This window comes from Penaeus japonicus, unplaced genomic scaffold (genome assembly GCF_977035675.1).
Source record: "Penaeus japonicus unplaced genomic scaffold, GWHDUDI00000001_assembly GWHDUDI00000003, whole genome shotgun sequence".
In the NCBI taxonomy this organism is placed as follows: domain Eukaryota; kingdom Metazoa; phylum Arthropoda; class Malacostraca; order Decapoda; family Penaeidae; genus Penaeus; species Penaeus japonicus.
In genome coordinates this window covers 50,629,013-50,634,012 of record NW_028234405.1, presented here as the reverse complement: position 1 = coordinate 50,634,012, position 5,000 = coordinate 50,629,013, and the positions used below count along the sequence as shown (strand labels likewise).

General features: G+C 51.7%; 1 protein-coding gene across 21 annotated transcripts in view; it reads right to left on the bottom strand.

Moving 5' to 3' along the window:
* Window positions 1–5,000, bottom strand: part of beta-Spec (spectrin beta chain) — a 97,518-nt gene that overhangs the window by 44,719 nt on the left and 47,799 nt on the right. For 18 of the 21 annotated variants that reach the window (XM_086533898.1, XM_086533926.1, XM_086533963.1 and 15 more), the window contains one exon: window positions 89–126. The exons of the other annotated variants lie outside the window; for them this stretch is intronic. The gene's annotated coding sequence lies outside the window, so the exon portion shown is untranslated. The remainder of the gene's footprint in view (window positions 1–88; window positions 127–5,000) is intronic. 21 annotated transcript variants of the gene reach the window in all.

The following is a 5,000-nucleotide window of genomic DNA, read 5'->3' as shown; positions in this document are numbered from 1 at the left end:
CACACACACACACACACACACACACACACACACACACACACACACACACACACACACACACACTTCTTGAAATCATAAATTGGCTTACCACTCAGGGGTCCGAAGTGACAGCCAGTGTTACGGAACCTGCAAGAGAAGAAAGAGACCGTAAGTTCAGTGTCATTTGATAAGAAATGCAGTAGTGACATTGATGGTGATGATGTTGATTGATGTCATGCATGGTAACGGCAAAGATATCGGTATTGGTAATAGTAATGGCAATGATAATGGGGAGAATGACGATGATCATAATGATGAAATTACAAAAAAAAAAAAAAAAAAAATGCATTCATTATACGATCGCAAGAGCCGTCCTCTTCCCTTCGCTTTCCGCCCGAAACCAGACTCGTTCCCCTCAAAGGTGGTTCAAGCAGGATGTCCCCCCTCGCCCGAAACTCTTGGCGTTCAAGAGAAAGGCGTAAGAGGGAGAAAGAGAGGGAGGGAGGGAGGGAGGAAGAGAGAGAGGAAGAGAGAGAGGAAGAGAGAGAGGGAGGGAGGGAGGGAGGGAGGAAGAGAGGGAGGGAGAGAGGAAGGGAGGGAGGGAGGAAGAGAGGGAGGGAGGAAGAGAGAGAGGGAGGGAGGGAGGAAGAGAGAGAGAGAGAGAGAGGGAGGGAGGGGTGATCGCTGCCATGCTTCCCCCCACCCTCACCCCCACCCCCCAAATACCATCCCTCCTCTCCACTACCGGGTAACAAACCAGAAATTCAGAGCTTGCAATCCCTTCCCTTGCAACGTGCCCACAGACCTCCCACGAATACCTCGCCCGACACAACTTCTTCTCTTTCTCTGGCCACAAACAGGCAATATGTATATCGACAAGAGAGGGGCATGACTCGGCCCACGCGAAGGCAGACGCAAGAACCGTATTACTGTTGTTATTCGGCCCTATTTCACCCGGGCGGCGAAACCCTCTTTTAGAAGCCGCGCCGAGTGACGGGGGGGAGGGGGGAGGGGGGGCGGAACAGCCTCGTTGGTCGTACACGCTCGTGAGCCCGTGATGAATTATGCATGGCGCTTCTCCTGATCATCATCACGCCCCCTTCCTTCCACTTCTCGTCTCTTCCACTCTTTACTTCAACCTTTTTTCGAGCATTCACTCAGACCCCCACGCTCGCTCGCTCCCACTTCCTGGGTGAGGCGAAGGGGAAAGATTTCCCCTTTGTTAAACAACGGCCGGGGCTAAAATTCGACGTGGGTAGGGTGCCAACCCTTCTTCCCCCTTTGTAGGGTGCCAACAGTCTCCCCTTTTCGGCGTCCGGCCCTTCCACCCCACCCCCTCCACACCCAGCAGCGCCCACTCTCCACTCGGGAAGTCTTCTTGCTCAGTCGAGCCTCATGCCGTCATGCTGAACACTCTTACACGCCTCATACGTCACTCTCTAGTTAAGGCATAAACCCCATATTCTCCCGAACGTATAGCATATAGCATGAACTCCATGCCACACACGGAACTGAGATAACCAACGCACCTGACGCACAGCATGAACCGAAGGCATTTTAAGAAGAGATAAGGAGAGATGTGGGAGTGGCAGGGGCGAGGAGAGGGAAGGAGAAGGGGAAAAAACAACAACAACAAAAAAAGGCGATGAAAAGACATGGCGACAAGAGAAAAAAAAGAAAGTTATCGACTTAGTACCGACTTTGAACATCGAATTGGCAGCATCTTCACCGGCGACCCGAGAATGACTCGTGAAGCGCGAGTTTATCAACCGAGCGTGAGGAAAGGGGGAAGGGGAGGGGGGGCGTGACAACCTGCCGTGATGCCGGTTGTCGTCTCTCACCGGGACGGGGGACAGCGTGGCGGCAACACTCGTCACACCTGGCAAAAATCAATCACTTTTGGCGCCGATAACCGCTGCCGCGCCCAATAGTCTCTTCTACGCCTTACAGAGTGAGAGTGAGAGTGTGTGTCTGAAGAAGAGGAGGAGGGAGAGAAGGAGGAAGGGAGAGAAAGAGGAAGGGAGAGAAGGAGAAGGGAACGAAGGAGAAGGGGGAGGAGGAGGAAGGGAGAGGAGACAGAAAGAGAGTGACAGCCAGTGTTACGGAGAGAGAGAGGAGACGGGGAGAGAAAGAGGAGAGGGAGGGAGACGGGGAGAGAAAGAGGAGAGGGAGGGAGAGAGGGAGAGGGAGGGAGAGAGGGAGGGGGAGAGAGAGAGAGAGAGAGAGAGAGAGAGAGAGAGAGAGAGAGAGAGAGAGAGAGAGAGAGAGAGAGAGAGAGAGAGAGAGAGAGAGAGAGAGAGTTAGTGAGTGAGTGAGTGAGTGTAGATGTTGATGAGCGAACGCGAGCAACTACATGATAACTATTATCAAGAAAGTACTACCCAAGAGTACACATACACCCAAGTCGTGAATCGAAGCCTGACAAGAGCCCCGTCGTCCAATTCATATGCAAATTCAACACCTTTTTTGCAAAGAGCAACTCCGACGAGGAACTACGAGGTCCCAGTGACAGCAAAGGCGATCGAGCGCCAATGAATTTTCTCCAAAGCCTCCTTCCTCCCACTCGGAGTCGTGACGTATCGAGCCACTCGAACAATGTGAGAAGATCCTTGGATATGACACACTCGAGGCTGACGAGGAGCTCACGCCGCGAGGACTCGAGAGGCAGCTCGACGAGGCACACCTTAAGGATAACTGTGCGTCTGTCATGCAGGGCAACGACACGACGACACGCCTCGACATGACATGACATGACATGACACTATCAATCCATACTTCCGATATCAACTCGTTTGAAATCAAGAATCCTACGCATCCTATGCTTTCAGTTTAACCCAGGTCGCATTTCGTCTCTTATCCCACCCATCCTTTTCGGGGCGCCGTCTCCTCGCTTCCTATCCGCCTCCTTCACTCTCTCCCTCTCCCTCTCCCTCTCCTTCTCCTTCCTCCTCCTTCCTCCGACAGAGCGTGTTGACAACGGTCGTGTTGCCAGCTGTACAAGGTTGGCTTAAGACTTACGCGACACCAATCCCCGCATCGGTTATAACAGTACAAGGAAAACTTTTCGAAAATAATATAAGCAGATAATCTCGTCGAACCCCAAACCAGCACCTCAGAAACTCAAAGAAACTCAACCTGGCTTCGCATATCCAAGTCCAAGACGGATATGGCGCTAGTTACTAAAAACAAAAACAAAAAAAAACACGACATGATGAGCTCAACACCTAAATGCGGATACAGATTCTGGCACGCTGGTTACTTCCTTTTCTTGAAAAGGCGGCTTCTTATAGCAGACGCGTAACCTGTCCTTCGACATCTATTTCGTCTACATAAAAGTGTCTGGGTGTGTCTGGGTGTGTCTGGGGCTGTCTGGGGCTGTCTATGTCTGTGGGTGCCTCTGCATTTTCGCCTAATGTTTACACTTCTAGCGCAGGCCGAAGACTTCATCAGACCTTTCCAAAACCTGTGGGTGTATGCTAGAGCGGGTCTATTCTAGAGAAAGAGACAGAGAAAAAGACAGAAAAAGAGAAAGACATAGAGAGAGAGCCAAAAAGAAAGAGAAATAGAGAGAGAAAGAAAGAAAAAGCAAGAAAAACTCGCGATGCTGGCTACCGTGCTTGTGTACATGCGCACGTGGTGGTGCTGCTGCTGCTGCCTGCACAAGACGAAACATGGTCGCTGCAGCACCAGACCACCAAGGGAGTATCGACTGGGTCCGCCTTGTTCTGCCCTCTCGTCTTCCGCTCCTTCCTTCCCGTCGCTGACACTTGGCCTCTCGATTGTTATGGGCTCAAGGATAGAGAAGGGAGAGAAAGGAGGAGGGGAGAGAAAGGAGGGGGGAGGGGGAAGAGGGAGGGAGAGAATGAGAGAATGAGAGAATGAGAGAATGAGAGAGAGAGAGAGAGAGAGAGAGAGAGAGAGAGAGAGAGAGAGAGAGAGAGAGAGAGAGAGAGAGAGAGAGAGAGAGAGAGAGAGAGAGGGGGGGGGGGGGAGTGGGAGAGGAGAGAGATAGAGGGAGGGAGGTAGGGAGAGTGAGAATAAGAGAGAGAGAGGAGAAAACATCCAAAGGGAAAAGAACAACAGAGCATCCGCGCGGCATGACGCATGGTTAAGCTAAAGGCCTGATTAATCAACTAGGCCTCCCAAGACATGATAACGTCAACAACTTTCGTGGTCAAAATACCACCGATATGACAGAAGTCCCCCTGAACTCGCATGCTCCCTCCAGTTATGAGTAATAGTGATCGCGGGTGCAAGATCCAAGACACTGGTCATGTTACTGAAGACGCGAAGAAAACGTTCTTGGGCCGAAATACAACCGCTTCGTTTAACCATTGCTTTCTTCGATGCTGTCCTTCGCATGACTTTATGTGGCGTAGATATGGCGACATGGCGACATGGCAACGCGAAACGCCGTATTTCTACATCTACTTCTACCTCTAGCCCTTGTCTGTACCTTTAAGTCCAGCGCCACCAGTAACCCCAGCAGCCAGCTGGTGAGCGACACTGCAGGGGGAAAATCAATGAGGAGGGCAGACGCCGCCAGCTGCCGGGGTCTACTGGCGGGGGCACGGGGAGAGATGGGAGGGGCCCCCCCACTTGCGGTCGCCACTGTATTTCTGTCTATTTGTGTAATGGTCCCCACTTGGGTACCTCGAGTCACGACCAAGACGAGTGAGGCAGGGGTCCGGTCCCTCCTTGCTGCTGCCTCCTCATGTCTTTCAATACAATTACATGTGCGAGAGAAAGAGAGAGACAGAGACAGAGAGAGAGATAGAAAAAAAATCCTATGGTTCAACGACCAGCAGAATGAGCCGCAGATGTGACCGAAAACTGCATACCTGTGAAGCGTGCAAGAATACACCCAAACGAAAAAAATGCGCGAGTCCCCCCAAGAACCCAAGAGCAAAAGAAAACGACAACCGCAACCAAGGCCCGACGCCGCATGCGGGAGATCAACTTTGTGACGATGCAGATCTTTTAGAATCTTAAATGTCATCGTCTCAGTGTGATCCTATCTC